Raw genomic sequence first — 27,695 nt, 5'->3', positions numbered from 1 at the left:
AGAAGGAAGCAGTGTGGTTAAAATTAACTAACATAATCTTAGCCATTTTGTCCAATTTCTTATTTTATAGGTAAAGATAGTATTGTTATTTGATGAATTTTATGTTTCCACTGACAGTTGTTAAAGATAAAATTGTTTCTGTTGTTTCTTATAGGTCCTTCGGTCTTGGAGACTATGAGGGAGCCTCTGCACCCAGGGAAAATGTTACCCTTTACAGGGGGGAAGGGTATACCAGTAGGGAATACAGTACAATCCCAACCCTACTGGGAGGGGCGGGAGGGAGGTGTGCCGTCACTGTATTAAGTCGATGTTGGGAAACGTTTTAACATCTGGAGCCTTTGTGGGTGGAAATCTGTCTTCAATTACAACTCCGCACTGGATGTGAAGAAGCAAAAATAATCTATTCAGTCTACTCACAAAACAGTACGTTCTGGAATATTATGGGGAATTGTACCAAAACAAGAACCATATAAATGATGCATAGGGATAAGAAAGGAAAAATTCTATAGCGCACAATAAAGGAAACCTAAGAATGGGGGTTACAAACAGTAAAGAAGATTTTTTTTTTTTAATTTAAAGGTTTTTATATAAATGTTCCCACATTATGGGGCCTTGTTTTGCATGCTGATGAAGAACTACACAAACAAAACTAATAGAGTTAAAATCAGCTTGCCTTCCCATAGTAGAAGCAGGTTCTTGGAAATTACAATTTAAGGTACCCCCAAAAAATGTTGAAAATAAAACAAAACAAATTTAAACAATGAAGCACCCTGTGAAATGCCAAATGAGTCACTCCTTTTACCTTTGCGGGGTGGGAGGGAGGGTGGAATAAATGGGGTTGGGCATATCAAAACTAAAGTTGACATCTTAATTTTACATTAAAACATTAATGTAGTGCATATAATTTGATGGTTGTACTTCATTAGATTTAATTTCTAGGCCAACACATTATTTTAAAGTGCAGTTTAAGGTTCAGGCATGCATTCTGGCTCATAGTGATTGAAAGTAAATTAGTGGGAAAGTAGCATGCTTGCATCACATAGAGTGAGATTGGTATTCATTGACCTATGTTGCGCCAGTTCGTGTTGCATTTTACCAATTCAATATAGCCCTGCATTTAAAATTCCTTTTTAAGATTTGTGGATTTTATTTTTATTAAGAATATAGATATATAAAAGTACTGTAGTTTACAGCTAGGCCTTGAAATATCTTTTTAGGATCTGTTAGGAATAAGATTGATATTGTATTGTGTGTAACCTGCACAATGTGGAAAGCTGATATACCTGTGCAAAATCTTTGCCTCTGTGCTGTCAGTGTGATGTGCTTTCTGCATGGTTATATACTACTAGTGATTTTTATCAAAACTTCTAAAACTTAAATGACATGGTAAAAGAGATCTGTAAAAGGCTGCATAAATGTTAGTTGGCACATAAAGACAATTGTAGAAGTTTAAAATGATTGCTCTATTTCAATGTTTATTCCCACTCAACATATTGCCTTCTAAGCTTTCCTTTTTTTGTTCAAAGCATGATCTTAAAGATATGTTTAAGTTAATGGATGTAATGCAGGGTTCCTACACTGTATTGGCGCATGTTGGTGGCCCTCTGTGCCCTAGATATATGCACACAGGGTGCAAGTTAAAAGCTACAGAGTGAAAGTTGGTTTGGATCCTCTTCATTTCATTTGTTTAGCTTTTCTGTTGTTTTTCTCTACTTACATGTATTCCTGTGAATAAATCCTTGTTAAGTTAACCCTTTACTTTTCCTTCCATGTGTATTTTCTTATATACTGTGAATGTGAAAACCTAACTGGTACACTTGATCTTATGTCCATATGAAAGTGCAAGTCTTTATTAATTTGGATTGCCTGAACAGTGTATCCCATGATGATGAAGGAAAATGGAGAGATTTTTCTTTTTAACTCTGCTGGTCAGAGACGAAGCCACGCCTTTCCATTTTTCAATGCTGCATATTTAATCTGCAACAAAATGTTAAGCCATAACAGCCTTTTTATATTTTAGTTTGTCACCTTTGCATTGCAGAATAAATACTAAATAACCATTTTTATAAGCAGTTGCTCCTCTTTGCATGGTTCTGTTCTCTTAAGTGTTGAATGATACAGCCATTGCACTGAAGTTTGAGCTGTGTGCGTGTGACTTTATAAATACTGTTTCATAAAATTTCAAATGCATGGTAGCATGTAGAAAGGTTTTTTTGTTAATTGTGTGTGTGTGTGTGTATGTATGTGTGTTTAACATGTTCTGTCATTCACTTTCTTTCCTCAACTTTGGCTTTGCAAATTTCAGTCTGTAGAGCCTGAAATTTAAATCATTTTATAATGTGCCCATTTTTTTTTTAAAATCTAGATTCAAAGTGTATATGGCATTTTGCTTTTTAGTATGGTTAGTTCACTGGGAGCTTAAAATTTCTTGTTTGTCTTTAAAACTTGGATAGGGTAGCTATTTTGTCCCTATGTTATGTCAGTGGCCTGTAATGCTTCAAATACTTTTTAGAACTTAATATGGGAGGTATTTTAATAATTTGGAATAGTGAGTAAACATTTTAAGTTTAAAAGAATGGCCAAATTCTTCTCTAAACTCAATAAAACATAAATAACCTTTAGTAGTTATCTAAACCTGTGATTGACAATTCTGTATCAACTAAAAGCAAAATTGTTGCTTCTCTGACTAGAAGTTAGCTTCCAGTTAGATGTATAAATTACAAGAATGCCCATCTTTGTTAGTCACTTGACATGTTTCTAAATTTAAAGAAAATTTAATCTTAAAATAAAAATAGAAGTAAATTAATATGACTGGCAACCTGAGATTAGGTTGAATTTTTTTGTTCCCCATTGAGGTTATTGTTTCTTCCTAATTTATATTAGATAACATAGTATATAGCACAGGAATTTGCAGAAGCCATTTTAGTTATCTTTTGAGGTAAGCTCTGATTTAGCATTTATTGTTCTGATAAAACCTAATACATCATGGGATATATATATAAAGCAACTTAATTCTTGTGGTGTAGTCTTAATAGTTTTGAGTGTTGACTGAATGTCTATGAGATTGTGAGTTTGTCTTTGTTACATTCCAGTGTTTCTGCCTCTTGGCATGCTTAAAGCACGGCTTACTTCATCTGCTCCTTACACACTAAAATGCTGTTAGTGTGCTCAACTACAGAAATAGCCGCTGCTAAGTGATGTAGATTTTCTACTTGAATATTTTTGTTGTAGGAACCTCAGGAGGTCAGTGTTTACTGTTTTATATATGCCTTCTTTTTCCTGTTTGAGCTTCTCTCTCTGAAGGATTCTAACAGAACAAAAGCTGCTGATCAACCTAAGTTGGAAACAGAAAGTGTGTTTAATATAATTTAAAATGCATGTTTGGCAGTTCCATGTTACCAGTCCATTAGCAAGTGAATTTAGTGCCACAGTTATTCATTTATTCAGGAAATAATTTTGCTTTTTGTATTGTCTAATCTCTTTAATGACTTCATACTGTGTAAAAAAATCACTTTTATATTTTTGGTTGATTATTTCCAAAATAATCAACATGTAAATATCTTTAAGAGCCAGTTCTGATGCTTTACATTATTGCTACTTGATTTTGTTACGCAAATTAGATTGCAGAACAATAGATTTTTAAATACTTAACCAAGCCATTACATCTTAAAAACAAAGCAAGTAGCATACATTTTGTAATTAACATTGATAAACACTGTGATTTTTTTGGTTAAGACTTTTTCATTGATCTGACTTGTTAAATTGCATATATTGTAAAATAGGATCAGATGTATATTTTAAAATGATTTCAACTGACTTTCCTCTTGAAATGCTTTGTCTACTCAGTTATAGAATATACAGATACAAGTTTTATCTCAGGTGAATACCTTGTATCAATTTTGCTTTGGTGGCATATGCTTATAAAGGGTCGTTATACTTAATTTAAATGGTCTTCATTTTTTGTGTATTTCATTGAGAATCTTCCCAGTTTGTCTGATTTCTCTTTTTCCCCAGTTAGTTTGCAAACTGGAATGGTATAGAACCCTCTTCACAAGCCCTACGCATTCAGGGTTACTGAAAGTGAGTTAAATTTGTTCCTCCTCTTCAAATCCTCAAAATAGGAAAGTGGATTTTTTTTTTTTCCCTCTGTATAAAGTTGTGTTCTGCATGGCTGAAATGCCAGGATTAAGCTAATTATGTCTTAAACCCTTCAGTCTAAATTTAAGACCTTTGCCATGAGGGAAAGTGTTTTTTGCTTCATATAGTTTGTCTATATTATTCATATTGAATGTATTAACAGATAATGGTGCAAAAACATTCTTTCCAAGAGAAGAGTGTGTCATGCAAAACTGCGATTTAAATCCTTCCTTTGGTAGTACTTCAAAATACAACTTTGCTTATCAAATTATTTTTGCAAATATTACCAGTGGGTAAAACACTTGCTCCTAGGATTGTTAATGAAGTGCAGTCATTGGAATCTGTAAGAAAACTGATCTTCGAATAGTTAAGGACCTGGGATAATCTAGGTGAAAAATCAGATCAATAGTGAGCTGTGTTGCTAACAATATTATCTAGTATTAATACATTGCAATGGCATTATATACCAACCTAATGCATTTCGTACTGTATTAAATATGGCAATGCTTCTAATGCCCTTTAAAATTATATTTCACTTGAAAGTTAGTTTCATTCACCAGTACATTTTCTAGGTGACTTGCGACTAATATTTTCAGTCTTATATATAGATCTTTCCCCCATTGGCACTACATATATGTAGATAACTCCTTATGCCTAATTATTATACATATTTTTAAGGTATACATTTAAATTACAGCAACTATGTATTGTGGTTTGTATCCCAGAATGTATTGTGTTTAAATAAAAAGATGCATAACAGCTGAATGTATGCATGGTTTTGAGGGAAGTTAAAATGGTGAATTTTTTTTCACCTCTTGTGCATTTTAAAACCAAGCCAAATCTATTTGCCAAGTATTGTATCACTAATTAGAAAACCAGTAGTTTTTCTTTTATTATAATTTTTGTTTACCATAGAATCCCTTCATGCTGTTGTGGCTTGGTATTATACAGAATTAGCTTTTTACAGGTCTAATTATCTTTCGAAAAGCATACTATATACACGGTTAGCCTCTAAGGCAGCGTTGGTCCCCTTCTAATGTCAGCTTTATAAAGGGGTTCCACTGTATACTTTTCTCATTACTTTGTTGTTTTCCTCTGGATATATAACCAAATTGAGCTTGGTTGATTTTTATGGAAATAATTAGACAATACCATGTAATTAATTTTACTCAATAGATTATCATCTTGTGAGAAGAGATGTTTAAATGTGGTAAATGACTTCACTTCATACTATAAAACAGTTTTACAATTAATAGACATGTTAACATTGGGTGCAATAATTTAGTAGTGTTAGCTTTAGTTAAATAACTGATCTTTCTGCTGACAACTTAGGTTGTATGAGTTACGCTTAAAAGCTTTAAATCTGATGTTTCCTGTACCTACCACACTATATGTTAGAATGTGTCCTTCAAACATATCCTCCTGCAACTTCTCAAACTGTACTAAATTGATATTTCTTGAAGTCTATCTAACTCTGTGCTAACAGATCTTCATTTTAAATAGAATACGGTTTTAATTTTTGATAAGCTGCTGAATTTTAAAGAGAGTTTTTTGGGGCCACCAAATATTTTGGATCATGCAGAGAATATATATTGTACTGTAGTAATTTTGTATTTACATTTGTATGATGTGACATAATAGATGTGAATGTTAATCACTGCTTGACTATGTTAATAAAGTTGTTTAACTATAGATGTTGCACTCTTGATTTTTAATGAGAGGAAATGACCCACCCACCACCCTACCCCCATTTTGGTCCTGATAGATCTTGTGGGGTGTTTCTTCTTTTTTTGTTAAAGCATTTTTGTTTTGTTTTCCCTAGTTTACACATTAGTACATTCTTGTCTAACATTGTTTTTTTGAATTTAGTATGTTGTGTAGTAAAAAGCTTCTTTCCCTGCATTTTGAACTTAATTCCTATTAATTGATAAATTTTCAAATGGTTTCTGTTTAGAAGATAGGGGAATTCTGCTCTACAAAAAAGAGGAATTAAAGGTGAAGCTGTAAATATAAAACATAAAGATAGACTGCATGAATGTGTATGAATGTATGACCTATTGAGGCTGTTTATCTTTCAAAATATTAAGACTTGTAATTTTGGAAATTTTTAACATTTATAAAACTAGTCATTTCCTCTTCAGGTAGTAATCTTTTTAATATTAGTTGCATGTTACTAATTAAAATTAAATGCATTAATACACATAAGGGAATATGTGTTCATGACTCTTAAGTGGTTGTCTATTTGAGATTTGGAACATTTGAGAACAGGAAAAGGCCTAAAAGGTCAGTGTAACCCAAAGACTGCTTAAGTGCAGTGCAGCTTGGGTTTCTTAACTTTTGTTACCTTCACATAAAGATATTTAATATGTCACAGTTGTGTTGACAAGAAGGCAAATTGTGATCTGGATGTTGTTATAAAACATAATTAAGAAAGAATTTAAGATTCCAGAGTTCAGAACTTAGAATCATGGAAAAAGTTGTGGACATAATCATTAATTCAAAGATTATGATTTGCTGCTAATTTTTTAACTGCCTCAAGCTATAAAAACCTTTCATAAATCTTTAGATTTTAGTGAAGTATTGTCAGTTTTATGCAAATGTTTTTTCTTCTCAGTTCAAGTAACTAAACCATACTAATGAGTAAAGCTGGGTTATTGATTTTGACATCTTTGTCTTGTACTGGGATTTTTTAATAGGTATTTATATTTTGTAATAGCTGCATAATCTAACTCCCAACAATTTACATTTCATATGATTGTTTATGAATGATTGGAGAAAGTGGCAGTTAAAACTATGCAACTCTTGTGTTTGGATTTTGTCTGTATTATGCACTTGAATATGGAAATTGAAGCTGTAATTGTCATTTTGTAGTCTTTAATCCGAGTCTTGTGTTAATTTGGAAAAAATTTAAGAACCTCCTGAAAGATCTCCCAAGCATTTATTTTGACAGTTTGCAAACTACAATTTGAAGTTTAACGTAAATTCTAATCCAGTGAGAATAATAAAAGAATAGCTATATCAAGAACCTTTAGGGGTTTGTGCCCAGTTATTAATGTAATCCATTTCTGTGCTTGTTAAAGTAATCTTACTGTGACAATTTATATTGGTTTTCAAAGAATGTCATTTAACAAGCATTTGAGAATGACAAGTGAACAATTTTTATGAATTTTAATACAGTTACTCAGTGTCATAACTACTGTTAATAATTCTGTGCACATACGAATATATAGTAAATTTATGCATTGTTTTTAGTCAGTATGTTGTATCTAAACATAGCTAAGTGGTATTCTGTGAACAGTTCACACAACTGCCTTAGTATTGTTGGACTTTCAGAAGTTTCTAATTATTCATTCTTTGAAATAATTATGGTTAGTGGTGTTATCAGGTCCAAAGGAGAGTAATCGTCCACAGCAGCAACTTGAAAGTGTGCTGTCACACTATACTTTGTAACTTAATAGTATGGCTTTCTATCTTTAGGAAATTTTATATGTGGAATTAATGATTTCATATTACATATTTAACAGTTATCTGTTATGTTGCAGGCACTCTTCCCTGGTCTTAAAGAGCTTACATTCTATTTTAAGGAGACAGATGTGTGAAATAGGCTATGATGGTAATTAATGCTTGGTTAGAACAGGAAGTGGAAGATCTGAGGGTGTCATTTGAGCAAAAACCTGAGTGTCTGGAAGAGAGTATTTCATGTAAAGGGAGCAAAGTCAGTAATATATCTGATAGTTATTACAGATGAGAAGGGTATAACTGGAGTGCCCAGAGCAAGGGAGAAGAGTGATAAATTAGATCTAAGGTAACTGGTTGGTTTTATATTTGAAGTAAAGGGCTGTGGTGTAGGAGTTTGTAGTAGAAAAGTGATATCACTGATTGAGAATGAACTCTAGCCCAAGGGCAGAAACAGACCACTTAGAGGTTGCTATTATCTGGGGAGTTACTGATAAGTTAGGGTAGAAGTGGAGAAGGTAGATCTGGATGACATTTTGAGTCATCAACAAGGTTTGCCAACATAGTAGATAATGTAGTGTAGGGAACTAATCATAGGTGTTTCTTAGACCATCAGCCTCATGAGCAGCTAGAAGAATGAAATTGCCATTAATTGGGATAGGAAAGATTTATATAGCATTTGTTTTGATATGTGAGCAGTAGATTGCATTGGACTTCAATAACCTACCTGAAGATGGAAACCTGGAAGGTGTGTATAAATCTCATACAACAAAGCTAAAATATATCTGAGGATGCAAATGGAGGGATGAAAATGGCAGGAACTAACCCTGAAACATTGCTCAATTCTTAGACTTGAGTATATTGTAAGGAAAACCAGAAAAGCATGGTATTCTATGGGCATAGATCAAGTTAAGAGGACAGAATTTACATTTAACAACATTTTGAGGTTTGGGGGCATATTTTTAAACTAGAATCAGAATAACTTAACCTCCTTCCTCTAAGAGTTTCTAGAAACCTTGTGTTTTGATTTTTCAAGGCCAACTTAATTTTCCTAACAACTGAATCAAGAAATTTAGAAACTTATAAGTAGGCTGAAGTAACCTGAGCCAGATTATTTTCCTAAATGGTTATGTAGTGTCTAGATTTAGAAATAAACACTTAACTATTTCAAAAAGATTAACAGCCTATTGTAACTAGACAAGATTGTTTTTAAAAGTTAATAAAGTAAGCCAGAAAAAATGGGTTGCTCCATTCTTATTTTTTTAAAACAAAGTGTGATTACATTAAAACTACAGCAGCATGCAAAGATCAATTAAAATAATGAAAACATATAAATATACCTAAGACTAGTCTGTAGTTCTTCAAATCAATGAATAAAGATGGGCTGTTTGACAAGTGTTGGGAAAACTTGAGTAGAAATTTGCAGGAACAACCAAAAAAAAAATTTTTTAATATATGAGAGTGTCTTAAAAATTTGGAAACAACTTGGAAGCCCCTTTCCCAGACTGGTTAGTTTCCTCAAGTCAATAAGATGAACAATAGAAAAATAGGCAATGTTCACAAAATTTTCTGTTTTGAAGATATAGATTCTTTTGGGAAGCTCTGAGGCACAGGGTCAAAAGTTCAAGGCCTGCCTAGGCAACTTAACAAGACCCCAACTCAAAATAGAAAAAAAGGATTGGGGTTGTAGATCAGTAGTAGAGTGCTTGTCTAGTGTGCTTGAGGCCCCTGGCTTCAATCACGGGACCAAATTTTTTTTCCTTTTAATTGGTATTTAAATTCTCAATTTAAGTACATTGAAATATGGCTGCAATTAGATCATGTATTGACGAAAGGCAAAAAATCTGGATGCCATTCTCATTTAGTGACTACAGAAATAAACATCCATTGCTAGTTAGGAGTAAAATAGTATAACATGAAGATCAATAATTATCTATACACACTTGCAATTATGTTCTGGAAATTCATCTTGTGAACTTGATTATGTTTACACAAACCTGTTCCTAGGCAACAAATCTATACAGTGTGGTAGTATACTGTAGGCATTTATAACACAATAGTGTATATTTAAACAGAAGAGACAGTAAAAATAGACAATCCAGATTTAGGAGTTCCACATCCTTTATGGGACAACAGTTCAATATATAGTCCATTATTGACAAATATCAATACACAGTGTTGACTGTATCCTTTAACCTAGAAGTCATTAAACTACATGATAGCCAAAAGATAAATGAAAGGGTGCTAGATAACCTTCACATTCACTAAACTGATGGCACAGTTTTGTAATCCCAGGGGCTGGGGAGGCTGAGGTGGGATGAACACATATTCAAGGGCTGGGGATATAACTTGGTTAAGTGCTTTTGTGTTCCATCCCCAGTACTACAAAGGAAAAAAAATTGAGGGGCTAGGGTTGTAGCTCAGTGGTGGAGTGCTCACTTACCATGTGCAGGACACTGGGTTCAATCCTCAGCACCACATAAAAATAAAAGTATTGTGTCCAACTAAAACTAAATACTTTTTTTTTTTTTTTTTTTTTTTAGTTGAAAGCTCAGGGGGCATGACTCCTTAAAGAAGAATGGTAGCAGAACAGGAAGTTAAAACGCTGATAACAGTTTGCCATTGAAAAAGTTACATACACCAAGACAGCTATTCTCCCCTAGGTGTGTATGTGGATACCTTAAAATATATGCATGCCAGGAAACAATCTTAAAGCAAAAGAACCCGAATGTCCAATAGAATAGATAAATTTCAAAATAGTGCTGAGCAAAAGAAGCCAGTCTGTATAGAATACTTGGAGATGACAAGATTCAAAATGTTGACCAAATTGTACTGTTAATGTCATGTGCATGTACAAATACCTGAAACAAATTCATCTAATGTAATTATACCCCAATAAAAATGAAAAAACAGGGTTGCCTCGTTCATAAACCCACTATTTTATACATAGTCGTATACCACCAGAGAAGACATTTGATAGCCATGTATTGGTGTATTGACAACCCCGCCCCTTATGTTTAGCAAAAAGAAATGCCCGTTTATGGTAACACTTATGTGTTTGATGTGTTAAGATCATTCTTTCTAGTGTGCTTGGAAACTAAAGAGCATAAGCATTTTTGTCATTAAACTAAGGTAATATTTCTACAAGAACAAATAACACGATTTCTGTATTCACAATTCAGGTGTCTTTACTGATAAATTTCCTCAAGTACTTTTATCTTTTCACTTTGAAGGCCTGTTTTCCCAAATAGAAAAGTATCTCATCTGCTGTCTTCTGAACACTTCTGTATCACAATAAAAAAATTAGCACGCACTTAAAGGCCAACTCTGTTAAAAAAAGGGGGGGCGGGGAATTGGTTACTAATTTAGGTCTTTTCTTCCAGGTATGCTAGGATTGTGCAAGTATTTGTTTATATTTTGTGAATTGCAGACATGCACATTTTCTTAAAGATCCTTAAATAGATCTTAAATTTTCTTAGGACTCGAGTTTAACTATACCCAATAATGTGTAAGACAAAATATTTCCACTAGAGGGGGCCATTTACCTAAATTAACCCTTGATATAATATTTTGTAGGAACATAAAGCATATGCAAATTTCTCTCTCCAGCTCATTTCCTCATCGTGTCTGGTTTGGTGAGAAAATGAGCTGTTGTTCTTTGTTTTGTCTTTTATACTGGGGATTGAACCTAGGGCACTCAACCACCAGGCCACATCATCAGCCCTTTTTTATATTTTATTTAGAAACTCACTGAGTTTCTTAGGGCCTTGCTGCAGAGGCTGGCTTTGAACTTGTGATTCTTTTGCCTTAGGCTCCAGAGCTGCTAGTATTATAGGCATGTGCCACCACACCTAGCTATAACATCATTTTTAAATGAAAATAACCTTGAAATGTTTTTCTTTAGAGCAGTTTTTGAATTTCAATGCTTTCTCCCGCTGATATGCAAAAATTTTTCAAGATGTTGCCTTAAGTCCAAGTACAGAATTATGATCTAGGCAGAACACCCCAAACTTTATTCTAAGACTCTTGTTAAATATATATCTTGATGCATTTAATTCTGGATGAGACCTGAAGTTTTGCATTTCTAGCAGGCTCCTAGATGATTCTTGCTTCTTGTTTATGGACCTCACTTTGTGTTAGCAAGGATCCTAGAGAGTTTCTTGGGAACTGAAGTTCCCTTATACTGTAAATAGTTAGCATGTAAGCTTCATATGAGAGCAGAGGTTTTGTGCTTTCTTTTCTTCCTCAAGTATCTGCAGTATCCTGAATAATTCCTGAAACAATAAATGCTCAATAAATATTTGTTGGATGAATTGTCAAAGTGCTTTGTATAAGATAATTTAATCTTCTGACAGCCTCTAAGGTAAGCTGTACTCTTCCCTTCCCATTTCACAGAAAAGCAAACCAGTCACATGTTGCGAAGCCAAGATTAGAATCCAATAGTTTATTTTATTTATTTTTATGTGGTGCTGAGGATCGAACTCAGAGCCTCGAACATGCTAGGTGAGTGCTCTACCACCGAGCCACAACCCCAGACCCAGAAACATCATTGTGGCTCCTGAACCATGCTTTAACAAAAATACTATACTGTATTGCCACTTGTTTTTAAGTAACCTCTCACCCAACAAAGAGATCAAGACTCACACTGATAAAGGCAATTATTGTCCAAAGGCCTATGTATCTGTTTCTGATCATTTATGCTTATTAGAGTGTGGTGTTTGCTGTCAGCCTGGAGAAATCCCCTCACAGACACACCCACTGCCCACTCACAGACAGGATAGGAGATGTTAAGGCCTACTTCATGTTTCTGAAGGAACAAGGTGTCACCAGTCCATACCCCAGTACCTAATTTCATTAAGTCTTGTAATTCATCATTAGTCTTGTAGTACATCATCCAAAGGAATGAATGGTCATGATCCCAAATTATAGAAAATTGATCAGTAACGACAGGAGCTCCTGGAGTGTTCCTGGGCAAGAAGCCAAATGGAGTCATTTAACATCAGGTTTCAGTTTTCTGGCTTCCTGCTAGGAATTACCATCCCAGTTGCATTATCCTATTAAAGTTCTGATTTTTTCTTTGTTACTTTTTCTAATCTTCTAAGGCCCCACCATTTGATCTTATTTGGTAAAATGAGATAACTACTTGATTTTTTTCTACCTCCCAGAAATAAATAATTTAAGAATGTATTTACGAATTTTATTAAAGTTTATTTACTATTTGACTAATCCCCTAGCTACAACAATTGTATGTGCTTTGTGGTTGTAAGTTACATCGCCAGGGCTAGGCTGGTAGTTCAGTGATAGAGCAGTGCACGTTAGCAGTATGTGGAAGGCCTTGGGTTCAAGCCATACACACACAAAGAAGGAAAAAAAAATTCTATAGCTTTGTACTTAACATTGAGTTACCTTCAGGTGTTACATAGGACTAAAGGCTAAGCTTGTAAATTTTCTACCTCTGTCCTAGAATTAACTCTCTAAGGAGCTCTGGTTCCTTTTTTTGAAAAGGATCTTTAGAATGCAAGATGTGGGAATTGTGTGTGTTAACAGCTACTGCCACTATTCTACATCCTCTCATTACATAGGGCAAGAAAATATATAACCCCTGTAAGCTCACATACCCATGTTAATTTCAGTATTACTATAAAATAATAAACTAATCCATTCTAGTCTCCCCTCCACCACTGTTACCTTATTTATAACATTTCTCTGGAAGTAAGAAAGCCAGGCTTCAGTTATCTTCAGTGTATTTACTTATTAATTCCACCTCAATAAATATGTAGTTTCAGAATTTCCCAAATCACTGTGAGAAACAAATTTGCCAACTAGATCAATACAGTTTTTTTAATATATTTAGTTGTCACTGAAACTTTATTTTATGTATATGTGGTGCTGAAAATCAAACCCAGTGCCTTACACACTGAGGCAAGCATTCTCACCACTGAGTCACAACTCCAGCCCCTGGATCCATACAGTTCTTTATAGTCTAGCCTTACAGGATTCAGCCACAGCACCACTTTCAAACTCGAAGTCAGCTCCCATTTTCACCACTTCCTTCAGTGAGGTCATAACATACAGGTGCCATTCAGTAGATTCATGGACCCATGGGGCCTACTGAAATATATATTAAAATCTGTCTCCATGGAGCTGGGGTACCTTTTCCAGCATGTGCAAGGCCCTGTGTTCCTTCCCCAGCACCAGAAAAAATAAACTTTCACTATGATTGTGGATTTTCCTTTTTCCCCTTGTAGTTCTGTCAGTATTTTTATTATCTAATAGTATTAGTTTTAGGTATCTATTAACTAGGAATCATAATTTCCCCAGGATTTGAACTTATTCTTTTTTTTTGAGAGAGAGAGAGTATTAATATTTTTTAGTTTTCAGTGGACACAACATCTTTATTTTTATTTTTATGTGGTGCTGAGGATCGAACCCAGCGCCCCGTGCATGCCAGGCGAGTGTGCTAACCGCTTGAGCCACATCCCCAGCCCTTGAACTTTTTTTTTTTTAAGAGAGAATTTTTTTTAAGAGAACTTTTTTTTAATATTCATTTTTTAGTTTTTGGCAGACAGACAACATCTTTGTTTGAATGTGGTGCTGAGGATCGAACTGGGGCCGCACACATGCCAGGCAAGCGCACTAGCACTTGAGCCACATCCCCAGCCCCTGAACTTATAGTAAATTAATAACCAAAAAAAATATATAAAAAATTAATTTAGCCAGGTGCGATAGTGCTTGCCTATGCTCCCAACTACTTAGGAAGCTGAAACAAGAGGATCCTAAGTTTGAGGCTGGCCTGGGCAACTTACTGAGACCCTGTCTCAATAAAAAAAAAAAAAAAAGAGGCCAGGTACCGTGGCACAGGCCTATAATCCCAGCAGCTCAGGAGGCTGAGGCACAAGGATCATGAGTTCAAAACCAGCCTCAGCAACTTAGTGAGGCCATCAGCATCTCAGTGAGACCCTGTCTCTAAGTAAAATGTAAAATAGGCTGGGGATGTGGCTCAGTGGTTAAGCACCCCTGGATTCAATCCTGCAATCAAAAAATAAAATTAAAAAGGCTGAGAGTGTGGTTTAGTGGTAGAGTCCATAGGTTCATACTCCAGTACCACAATATATTAACAAATAAATCATAAATTTATCATTGTACACCAGTTCATATTTTATTTTAAATATTTTTTTAGTTGTAGTTGGACACAATACCTTTATTTTTATGTGGTGCTGAGGATCGAACCCAGGGCCTCGCACATGCCAGGCAAACGCTCTACTGCTGAGCCATAACCGCAGCCCATTTATTTTATTTTTTACCAGTGCTGAGGCTGGAACGCAGGGCTTTACATATGCTGGCAAACACCCTACCACTGTATTATATCCCAGTTCTTTCCATACTTTTTCTACCTTTCCTTTTGTTACTTAAAATATTAATTAAAAAGCATAAATAAATTTTTAATTCAGCCTGACAAATTTTTTTCAGTACTTGGAATTGGATCTAGGACCTTCCTTGCATATGCTAGACAAGTCCTCTACAACTGACCTACACATGCAGCCTCCAATTTTTGTTTTTTAACTAGAAGAGTTCTTAATCCATCTACATTTATATAATTACTATTACATATTAATTTATCTCTGCTTTCTATCTGTTCCACAGTATTTCTTTTCTGGTTTTATTTTTTTATCTTTTAATCCTCTGATGTTTTTTGGATTGATTAAACTGTTTTTTTCTTTAACCACATTTTTCTATGATTTTGCAAAGAGCCCTGCTTCCTTTTATTTAATTCTTTTATGTTGACCTAAGCTATTTTATCATGCATCACCTAACTAGTCACCCAATAATGCCTAAAATTAATACCTTTTCTTTTTTTAGAATAACTGAAGGACCTTAGAATATTTTAATTCTGATCACCATTCTCTCCTTATGTGCCATCATTAAGGTTTTGTTTTTAGTAATGGGGATCCAACCCAGAGCTTTGTACTTGCTAGGTAGGAGCTCTACCATTGAGCTACATTCCTAGCATAATTTTCTTTTTTAAAATTCATAAATCATATATTATATTTATCTTATAGATTTAGCCTTTATTTATTCATGTTTTCTTTTTTCTTCTTGTATCTTAAATCTCCTAACTCTAATCATTTTTATGTACCTAAAGCACATATTTCAAACCTTCTTTTAATAAGGATCTGTTTGTAGTAAATTCTAATTTGTTTGAAATTTTTAAAATTTTGCTTTAATTCTTTTTTGATTTAAAAATTTTTTATATATGATAGCAGAATGCATTACAGTTTATATTACACATATAGAGCCCAATTTTTCATATCTCTGGTTATATACAAAGTATATTCACACCAATTCATGTCTTCATACCTGTACTTTGGATAATGATGTTCATCACATTCCACCATCATTTCTAACCCTATGCCCCCTCTAGTCCCCTCCCACCCCTTTGTCCTATCTAGAGTTCGTCTATTCTTCCCATGCTCCCCCTCCCTACCCAACTATGAAATCAGTTTCTTTATATCAGAGAAAACATTCAGCATTTGTTTTTCTGGGATTGGCTAACTTCGCTTAGCATTATCTTCTCCAACGCCATCATTTACCTGCAAATGCCATGATTTTATTCTCTTTTATTGCTGAATAATATTCCATTGTGTATATATGCCACATTTTTTTATTCATTCATCTACTAAAGGGTATCTAGGTTTGCTACACAGTTTAGTTATTGTGAATTGTGCTGCTATAAACATTGATGTGGCTGTGTTCCTATAGTATGCTGTTTTTAAATCCTTTGAGTATTGTCTAAGGAGAGGGATAGCTGGGTCAAATGGTGGTTCCATTCCCAATTTTCCAAGGAATCTCCATATTGCTTTCCATATGGGTTGCACCAATTTGTAGTCTCACCAGCAATGTATGAGTGTACCTTTTTCCCCACATCTTTGCAAACATTTATTGTTGTTTGTCTTCATAATAGCTGCCATTCTGACAGTAGTGAGATGAAATTGTAGAGAAGTTTTGATTTGCATTTCTCTAATTGCTAGAGATGATGAACATTTTTTTCATATATTTGTTGATTGATTGTATATCCTCTTCTGAGAAGTGTTTGTCCTTGGCCCATTTATAGATTGGGTTATTTGGGCTTTGTTTTTTTTTTTGTTTTGGGTTTTTTGTTTTGTTTTGTTTTGTTTAGCTTTTTGAGTTTTTTTCATATACCTAGGAATTAGTGCTCTATGAGGAATGCCATTGGGATTTTGATTGGAATTGCATTAAATTTGTGTAGTGTTTTTGGTAGTATGGTCATTTTGATAATATTAATTCTGCCTATCCAAGAGCAAGGTAGATCTTATAAGGTCTTCTTTGATTTCTTTCTTTAGGTTCTGTAGTTTTCATTGTATAGATCTTTCACCTCTTTTGTTAAGTTGATACCCAAGTTTTTTTTGTTTTGTTTTGTTTTGTTTTGTTTGAGGCTACTATAAATGGGGTAGTTTTCCCCGTTTCCCTTTCTGAGGATTTGTCACTGATATACAGAAATGCCTTTGATTTATGGGTGTTGATTTTCTATTCTGCTGCTTTGCTGAATTTATTTACTAATTCTAGAAGTTTTCTGGTGGAGCTTTTTGGGTCTTCTAGATACAGAATCATATTGTTAGCAAATAGTGCTAATTAAAGTTCCTTTTTTTCTATCTGTATCCCTTTAATTTTTTTCATCTAATTGCTCTGGCTAGTGTTTCAAGAACTATGTTAAGATATATGTTAATGTTCTTGAAGGGAAATTGCATGGAAATGGAAGGAGACCCTCAGGGTTATACAAAATTACATACAAGAGGAAGTGAGGGGAAAGGGAAAAATAATACAAGGGGGAGGAATGAATTACAGTAGAGGGGGTAGAGAGAGAAGAGAGGAGGGGAGGGGAGGGGGGATAGGAGAGGATAGGAAAGGCAGCAGAATACAACAGACACTAGAATGGCAATGTGTAAATCAATGGAAGTGTAACTGATGTGATTCTGCAATCTGTATACGGGGTAAAAATGGGAGTTCATAACCCACTTGAATCAAACTGTGAAATATGATATATCAAGAACTATGTAATGTTTTGAACAACCAACAATTAAAAAAAGATATATGTTAAGGTAGCTATTATGAAGACAAACAATAAGTGTTGACGAGGATGTGGGGGGAAAGGTACACTCATACATTGCTGGTGGGACTGCAAATTGGTGCAGCCAATATGGAAAGCAGTATGGAGATTCCTTGGAAAACTGGGAATGGAACCATCTTTTGACCCAGCTACCCCTCTCTTTGGTTTTTACCCAAAGTACTTAAAAATAGCATACTACAGGGACGTTCCCACATCAATGTTTATAGCAACACAATTCACAATAGCTAAACTGGAACCAACCTAGATATGCCCTTCAAGAGATGAACGGATTTCAAAAATGTGGCATATATTCACAATGGAATATTACTCAGCAATAAAAGAGAATAAAATCATGGCATGTGCAGGTAAATGGATGGCAATGGAGGAAATAATGCTAAGTGAAGTTAGCCAATCCCCCCCCCAAAAAAAACAAATACTGAATGTTTTCTCTGATATAAGGTGAATGACCTACAATGGGGTGGGGAGGGGGAGCGTGGGAGGAATAGATGAACTCTAGATAGGGCAGAGGGGTGAGAGGAGAAGGAAAGGGGTAGGGGGTTAGCAATGATAGTGAAATGTGATAGACATCATTATCCAAAGTACATGTATGAAGACATGAATTGGCATAAACATACTTTATATACAACCAGACATATGAAAAATTGTGCTCTATGTGTGTAATAAGAATTGTAATGCATTCCGCTGTCATGTATTTTAAAAATAAAATAAATATTTTTTTAAAAAGAGATTAGTGCTTTATCTGATGTGTGAGGGGTAAAAATTTGCTCCCAAGATGTAGGCTCTCTATTCACCTCTCGGATTGTTTCTTTTGCTGAGAAGAAGCTTTTTAGTTTGAATCCATCCCATTTATTGATTCTTGATTTTAATTCTTGCACTACAGGAGTCTTTTAAGGAATTTGGGGACTAATCCAACATGATGAAGATTAGGGCCTACTTCTTTTTCTACTAGATGCGGGGTCACAGGTTTAATTTGTAAGTCCTTGATCTACTTTGAGTTGAGTTTTGTGCATGGTGAGAGATAGGGGTTTAATTTCATTTTGTTGCATATGGATATCCAGTATTGCCAGCACCATTTGTTGAAGAAGCTATCTTTTCTCCAATGTATGTTTTTTGGCACCTTTGTCTAATATAAGAAAATTGAAATTTTGTGGGTTAGTTTCTTTGTCCTCTGTACCATTGGTCTACCAGTCTATTTTGGTGCTAATACCATGCTGTTTTTGTTACTGTTGCTCTGTAGTATACTTTAAGGTCTGGTATAGTGATGCCACCTGCCTCACTCTTCCTGCTAAGGATGACTTTAGCTATTCTGGGTCTCTCATTTTTCCAGATGAATTTCATGACTGCTTTTCTATTTCTGTGAGGAATGCCATTGGGATTTTGATCAGAATGTCATTAAATCTGTACAGTGTTTTTGGTAGTATGGTCATGTTGACAATATTAATTCTGCAAGATAGATCTTTCCATCTTCTAAGGTCTTCTTTGATTTCTTTCTTTAGGGTTCTGTAGTTTTCCTTGTATAGATCTTTCACCTATTTTGTTAAGTTGATTCCCAAGTACTTTATTTTTTTTTTAAGTTACTGTAAATGGAGTAGTTTTACTCATTTCCCTTTCAGAGGATTTGTCACTGATATACAGAAATGCCTTTGATTTTTGTGTGTTGATTTTATATCTTACTTCTTTGTTGAATTTATTTACTAATTCTAGAATTTTCTGGTGGACCTTTTAGGGTCTTCTAGGTGTAGAATCATATCATCAACAAATAGTGCTAATTTAAGTTCTTCTTTTCCTATATGTAACCCTTTAATTTCTTTCATCTGTCTATGCTCTGGCCAGTGTTTCAAGAAGTATGTTAAATAGAAGTGATAAAGAGGGCATCCCTGTCTTGTTCCAGTTTTTATAGGGAAAGCCTTCAATTTTTCTCCATTTAGAATGATATTGGCCTGGGGCTTAGAGTAGATAGCCTTTATGATGTTGAGCTATGTTCCTATTATCCCTAGTTTTTCTGGTGTTTTGAACTTGAAGGGATGCTGTATTTTGTCATATGCTTTTTCTGCATCTATTGAGATGATCATATGATTCTTACCTTTGAGTCTATTGATGTGATGAATTGCATTTATTGATTTCCATAATTTGAACCAACCTTGCATCCCTGGAATGAATCCCACTTGATCATGGTACTCTATCTTTTTGATATGTTTTTATATTCCATTTTACAGAATTTTATTGAGAATGTTTGCATCTATATTCATTAGAAATATTGGTCTTGGGGCTGGGAATGTGGCTCAGGCAGTAGCGCGCTCGTCTGGCATGCGTGTGGCCCGGGTTCGATCCTCAGCACCACATACCAACAAAGATGTTGTATCCGCCGAGAACTAAAAAGTAAATATTTTTTAAAAATTCTCTCTCTCTCTCTCTCTCTCTCCTCTCTCACACTCTCTTTAAAAAAAAAGAAATATTGGTCTTAAGTTTTCTTTCTTGAATGTGTCTTTGCCTGGTTTTGGAATCAGAGTGATATTGGCCTCAATATGAGTTTGGAAGTGCTCCCTCTTTTTCTATTTCCTGAAATAAATTGTAGAGTATTGGTATTAGTTCTTCTTTAAAGGTCTTGTAAAACTCGGCTGTATATCCGACCGGTCCTGGGCTTTTCTTGGTTGGGAGGCTTCTAAGGGCGTCTTCTATTTCATCACTTGATATTGGTCTGTTTAAATTGTGTATATTATCCTGATTGAATTGGGCAAATCATATGATTTGAGAAATTTGTCAATGCCTTCAATATCTTCTATTTCATTGGAGTACAAATTTTCAAAAAAATTTCTAATTATCCTCTGTATTTCTGTAGTGTCTGATGTGATATGACCTTTTTCATCACATATGTTAGTAATTTGAGTTTTCTCTCTCCTTCTCTTCATTAGTGTAGCTAAGGGTTTGTCAATTTTGTTTATTTTTTTAAAAGAACCAACTTTTGTTTTGTCAATTTTTTTCAATTGTTTCTGTTGTTTAGATTTCATTGATTTCAGCTCTAATTTTAATTATTTCCTGCCTTCTACTGCTTTTGCTGCTGATTTGTTCTTCTTTTTCTAGGGCCTTGAGATATAATGTTAGGTCATTAATTTGTTGACTTTTTCTTTTAAGGAATGAATTCCATGCAATGATCTTTCCTCTTAATACTGTTTTCATAGTATCCCAGAGATTTTGATATGTTGTGTCTATGTTCTCATTTACCTCTAATAATTTTTTAATCTCCTCCTTAATGTCTTTTGCAACCCATTGTTCATTCAGTAGCATATTGTTTAGTCTCCAGGTGTTGGAGTAATTTTTATTTTTTATTTTGTCATTGATTTCTAATTTAATTCAATTATAATCTGATAAAATGCAGTATGGTATCTCTACTTTTTTTGTATTTGCTAAGAGCTGCTTTGTGGCATATTATATGCTCTATTTTAGAGAAGAATTCATGTGCTGCTAAGAAGAAAGTGTATTTGCTTGATGAAGGATGATATATTCTATATATGTCAGTTAAGTCACAGTTATTGATTGTATCATTGAGATCTGTAGTTTCTTTATTCAACTTTTGTTTGGAAGATCTAGCCTGTGGTGAGAGAGGTATGTTAAAGTTGCTGAAAATTATTGCGTTGTGGTCTATTTGACTCTTGAACTTGAGAAGAATTTGTTTAATGAACATAGTTGCTTCATTGTTTGGGGCATATATATTTATAATTGTTATGTCTTGTTGGTATATGGTTCCCTTGAGCAGTATGAAATGTCCTTCCTTATCACTTTTGATTAATTTTGGCTTGAAGTCTACTTTATTTGATATGACAATGGAAACCTCTGCTTGCTTCTGCAGTCCATGTGAGTGGTATGATTTTTCCCAACATTCCACCTTTAGTCTGTGTGTGTCTTCTCCTATCAGATGAGTCTCCTGGAGGCAGCATATTGTTGGGTCTTTTTAAAAATCTAATCTGCTAGCCTATGTCTTTGGATTGGTGAGTTTAGGCCATTAACATTCAGGGTTATTATTGAGACATGGTTTGTATTCCCAGCCATATTTGTTTATTTTTGTTATTAACTTGACTTGTTTTCTTCTTTGTTTAGTTTTTCCTTTAGAGTACTATCTCCCTCTGCTGATTTTTTGTTGTTGTTGTTGTTGTTGTTTTTCATTTCCTCTTCATGGAATATTTTGCCAAGAATGTTTTGTAGTGCCAATTTTCTAACTGTAAATTCCTTTAACTTTTGTTTATCATGGAAGGTTTTTATTTCATCATCAATTCTAAAGTTTATTTTTGCTGGATGCAAGGTTCTTGGTTGGCATCCATTTTCTTTCAGAGCTTGATGTATGATGTTCCAGGATCTTCTAGCTTTCAGGGTCTGTATTGAAAAATCTGCTATTATCCTAATTGGTTTCCCTCTATATATAATCTGATTCCTTTCTCTCATGGCTTTTAATATTCTCTCCTTATTCTAATGAAAATGTTGGGTATTTTCATTATAATGCGTCTTGGTGTGGATCTGTTTTGATTTTGTACATTCGGCGTCCTGTAGGCTTTTTGAATTTGGTTTCCCAATTCATTCTTCTTGTTTGGAATTTTTTCTGACATTATTTCATTAAATAGATTGTTCATTCCTTTGGTTTGGAACTCTCTGCCTTTCTCTATCCCAATAACTCTTAAATTTGGTCTTTTTATGCTATTCCATATAACTTGAATGTTCTGCTCATGTTTTTTTTACCATTTTCACTGTGTGGTCTAAATTCTTTTCAAGATTATAAATTTTGTCTTGAGAGTCTGATGTCCTATCTTCCAAGTGGTCTACTCTGTGGGTGATGCTTTCAATTGAACTTTTAATTTGGTTTAATGTTTCTTTCATTTCAAGGATTTCTGTTTTTTGTTGTTTTTTTTCTTAAGAACCTCTATCTCCCTGTTGATGTGATCTTTTGCTTCCTGTATTTGTTTGTGTAGCTCCTTGACGAAATTATCTTTTGCTGCCTGTATTTGCTCTCGTATATCTTCCTTCAGTTCATAAAACATTTTAATCATGTGCATCCTGATCTCCTTCTCTGTAATTTCTTCTGCTGTGGTTTCCATGGATTCTAATAATGTGGTATCTTGATTTGTTTGGTGCATTTTCTTCCCTTGTCTTTTCACGTTGCTCGTTTGTCTTCTCTTCTAGTTCTGTGGGTCCAGGGTATTATTGCTTTTACCCTATAGATTTGTAGTGCTCCTGTAGAGTTCCAAAACTTCTCCTTTTGGGGAAGGACAATGTTAACAGTTCCCAATATCAATATTATACCATCTATAAACAATTTGTTGTTATTAAGACATTTACAGTTTGGTCACAATGTACAGAAATGTTGGAATTGATTCTATCTATAATATAATCAGTAGGTTTATAAAAGGGTTTACAGTTTCTGATGGTGGACAATGCACTGGGGGTGAGGTGTAGGATGATATGCTGAGGAGGTAGGATATGAGGATATAGAGTTAATAGACCTTAGGAAGTGTGAAAGAAAAATGTTCTGAAAAGGGTTAGTAGCAAGAGAATAGATAAGAAGTAGTTTTGGATAGACAAGTATGTGAGAAGACAGTAGAGTACATAAAACAAACACACATATGTATTTAGAAAAAATAAAGGATGTTAAAATAGTAAAAATTGGAGAGGAAAATAAAAATAAAAGAAGAAAAAAAGAGCATATACAACATCTCTATATTTTTATATTATTCAGATGTCCCACAGTCCTCAAAATCCTAATTCACGCGAAGTTCTAAGTTTTACATATGTTGGGGATGTGAGGGTGGACAGATCGAAGGAGAAAAGAAAAAAAGAGAAAATTTAAAACCAGGGTTATAGCTAGCTTTCGAGATCCGTATCTTTCCTGCTTCTCTTCTCATCCAAGGTGGGGTTGTCTGTTGTAAGCTGGTGTCTCTGCCCTCAGGATGGTGAAGGTAACTGGGGTGAAAGGCTGGTCCTGGTGCAGGGATCCTGGCCAGCTGAAGTTCCAATCTGGAAGCTGCCCCCACTAAATATGATGAGGAAGGTGAGCCAAGGTGGAGGCAGCCTGCTTCCATTGCCTTGATGTTGGATGGGTTGGGGAAGGCCAGGCAATGGCATCATGCTGAGGGTAGGTAGCAGCTAAGTGTCATGCATGGGAGCAGAATGAAGTCTAGGAGTTCTGCAGGTGCTGATAGGTGATCTGCTAAGGCACTCAGGAGCCCTGTGCTGACTAGATCTTCGGGAGTTGGGTCACTTTATTTCTTGAAAGATATTTTCACTGGGTATATAATTCTTGGTTGACATTTATTTCCTTATAATACATTGAAGATATTATTTCTTTCTCTTAAGTCTTAAATAATTGTTGAAAAGTCAGTCTTTAATTACTTTGGGGACAAGCAACCTGCTTTTATTTTGGCTTTTAAGATCTTTTGGGATCTTTGATGCAATTTCACCATTTTGGATCTGAATGTGAAAATATTTTAAATAGTTTATCCTGTGGGAGATATTGGACTTGCTAGGTTTTAAGATTAACATCTGTTGGGCTGGGGATGTGGCTCAAACGGTAGCGTGCTCACATGGCATTCGTGCAGCCCGGGTTCGATCCTCAGCACCACATACAAACAAAAATGTTGTGTCTGCCGAAAACTAAAAAATAAATATTAAAATTCTCTCTCTTGAAAAAAAAATTTACTGAGTGCCACTTTCTGTCACGTACTTGGTCATTTAAAAAAAAAAAGATTAACATCTGTTGATAATTTTTACTCATTCTCTTTTATCTTTTATCATTCTTTTGTCTCCTTCTGGAACACCATTAAATTTGTTAGACCTTACTCTATAATCTATATTTTTTAATATCTTTTTAATATTTTTATTTTTCATTGTCTTCAAATATCTATCTTCCAATTTACTAATTTTTCATTCTGCTTAATGCTTCCTTTAACCCTTACATTGAGTTTTAAATTTTAACTATTAAAATAAAAATTTTATTTTTATGCTTTTTAAAATCTGATCATTTTATATAAATTTATTGTTTACCCATTATTTTCAGTCTATTTTTCAAAGCATAATCAACCTAGTTGCTTATCTTGTGTCTGATAATTTCAGTGTCTATAGTCTTTATGTCTGATCCTATTATCTCTTACTTATGGTGCCTGACTTCCTTGTGTTTTGAGATTTTTAACTTTGATAATCTCATGTTCCTTGGAGCTTTATTTGTGGAAATTATTGAGGCATGGTTTAAATTATTGTCATCCAGAGTGGATTTATATATATTTGCCTCTACTACTAATTTGGCCTACAAAGTAACTCAGGGCCACTTTGAAATACATGCTGTGTTGGAGGTTTGGTGGGTTTTTCATTTGTTTTTTGTTTTAGCTTGAGTGCAAGCTATAAATTCACATAAGTACTAGTTTATAATATAAATTTTTAGCAGAGATTCCTTTCCCATCCAGTGTAAAGGTCAAATTAGCAAGTTTTCTTGCTGTCCCCTTCTGTGTTGAAGGTTTATTTCATGCTTACTCTTACCTTAATATTATTGCCTTTAGGGATCCAACTAATGATAAAGGTAATATTACAAAATTTGGTAAAATGGGGCTGGGGATATATAGCTCAATTGGTAGAGTGCCTGCCTCGCATGCATAAGGCCCTTGGTTCAATCATCAGCACCACAAAAAAAAAAAAAAAATTTTGGTAAAATGATGTGTGATAACTAAGAAAAAAAATCTAAGTTAGATACCTATTTTAAATCTTAATATGTAATGTGTTCCAAATAAAGATTTGAAGGAGCCAGGCACAGTAGCGCATGCCTGTAATCCCAGTGTCTTGGGAAGCTGAGGCAGGAGGATCGTGAGTTTAAAGCCAGCCTCAGCAACCACAGGGCTCTAAACAACTCAGTGAGACCCTGTCTCTAAATAAAATACAAAAAAAGGAATGGGGATGTGGCTCAGTGGTCAAGTGCTCCTGAGTTCAATCCTCAGTACCAAAAAAAAAAAAAAAAGATTTGAAGGAAAAAATGAAATCAGGAGAGATTATACTCTTTATATTCTTTCCTCTCCTGGAGTAGTTCAACAGTACATTGAGTTTAAAAGCATGCAGCCCTGCCAAATTTTTCTTCTCCTTGGAGAATTGGAATAATTATTAAGAGTGCAGACAAAATTAAGTTTCTTTTGCAGTCAGATTTTTGTGATTCTAGCTTGGGCTTTTGTTCAAGAATCCTTTTCAATTTCTTAGTGAAGCTAAATGAAGTTGCTGCAGGAAAGCCAGATAGAAACCAGGCACAGTGGTGCACACATGTAATTCCAGGTACTTGGGAGAATAAAGCAGGGGAATCGACAGTTCGAGGCTAGCCTCAAGAAGTTAGTGAGACCCTGTCTCAAATGAAAAAAAGAACTGGGGACGTAGCTCAGTGATAAATTACTTGAGGAGGATGTGGAAAAATTGGCTGGTTCAGAAAAAACTGACAAAGTGACTAAAGGGAGGAAAAAGGACTTGTCTAAAAATGTTAAAGAAGCTAAAATTATTTAGTTGAAAGAAGGTACTGCATGATAACTTAATAGCTATCTTTAATTTTAAGAGGACTAATACTTCTGTTTTATCCATTTGGTGAAAGTTGTGGTGAAAATTTGATGACTACTAGAGCCCTCAGGAAAAGTCCCACCTATGAGATGAAGTTTTTTTTATTTTAGGTTGACAAACAGATAATATCCAACAACAACCCTTTATTTTTTTCTCATAAATCTACTATTCAGACAGAGCTTGAACGGAAAGCACAACTCTGCCAAAGTGGCTGGTCTGGGACCTAGAGAATCTACTTTCAGTATGTCTCATTCAAGCTGGCCTGGGTGGTATACGCCTATAATCCCAGTGGTTCAGGAGGCTGAGGCAGGAGGATCGAGAGTTCAAAGCCAGCCTCAGCAATGACAAGGTGCTAAGCAACTCAATGAGACCATATCTCTAAATAAAATACAAAATAGGGCTGGAGAGGTGGCTCAGTGGTTGAGTGCCCCTGAGTTCAATCCCTAGTACCAAAAAAAAAAAAAAAAAAAAAAGTCTCATTCATAGGACTGGCAACTTTGGGGTGCCTTCAGTGTGGGGAATCAGCCAGAGATATGAGCCTTGGACTTCTGTTACTGGACTTCTTCATGAGCTAAAGGTTTCTTCACAGCACAATGGTTGAGTTTCAAGATCAAGTGTCCTAAAAGAACTGCATGGAGGTTGCATTGCTTTTTATGACCTTACCTCATATGCCACCTAGTTTTAATTCCACTGTGATCACATTGCTGTCCAGTATCAAGGGGAAGAAATATGGATCCCACCTTTGGGAATAGTATCAGCATTGTAAGAAGACCATGTGGGGTGAGAGTGCTTTTACCATGTAGGGAGAACACATTTTATCAAAAGAAGATAAGCAGGGCTGAAAATCTGCCTCTTATAATGTGGCATGGCACATCATCTGCAGAGTTCACTGATGAGCTGCAAACCTGTGAAGGACCTAGGGAACTGTAGCTCCCTGGTTGTTTCACAGTGAGTTGAAAGATTTCCTTTAGAGAGAAAGCCACTACATACCCACCTATACACCTACCACACACCTACCCACCACCACTACTAACTCATCACGATTATCACAAAACTTGGCTTTCAATCCTGTCTCAACTATTTATTGATCCTGAAATGTCTCAGTTTCTGCATCTGTAAATTGAGGGTGATAACAACCCTTATTTTGGAGGTTTTCATAGTAAAGTAAAAATGGCTCCTGATCAGAGAAAGCCTTTCAAGTGTTGGGGTCCAAGTAACATCATGTGGTAGAGAACGGGGGCAAACCACTTTTAAATACCTACTTAGTGAATCTGGCAAGTCCCCTCATTTGACATATGAGAATGGAAAATACTCACATGGATTCTTTTTTTATAGACTGTCTGAGGAAGACTGCACCCCATGCCCCGAGCTTCAGCCCAGGGTTGTTCCT

General features: G+C 34.9%; 1 protein-coding gene across 3 annotated transcripts in view; it reads left to right on the top strand.

Annotated features, from left to right (window-relative positions):
- The window catches only part of Tnpo1 (transportin 1), a 90,089-nt gene extending 84,260 nt beyond the window's left edge, over positions 1 to 5,829 (top strand). For all 3 annotated transcript variants that reach the window (XM_078043765.1, XM_078043750.1, XM_078043761.1), the window contains one exon: positions 155 to 5,829. The gene's annotated coding sequence lies outside the window, so the exon portion shown is untranslated. The remainder of the gene's footprint in view (positions 1 to 154) is intronic.
- The last annotated feature ends 21,866 nt before the right edge of the window (positions 5,830 to 27,695 follow it).

The sequence above is a fragment of the Ictidomys tridecemlineatus genome, chromosome 1, assembly GCF_052094955.1.
Source record: "Ictidomys tridecemlineatus isolate mIctTri1 chromosome 1, mIctTri1.hap1, whole genome shotgun sequence".
Taxonomy (NCBI): Eukaryota; Metazoa; Chordata; class Mammalia; order Rodentia; family Sciuridae; genus Ictidomys; species Ictidomys tridecemlineatus.
This window is presented reverse-complemented; position numbering and strand designations above follow the sequence as displayed.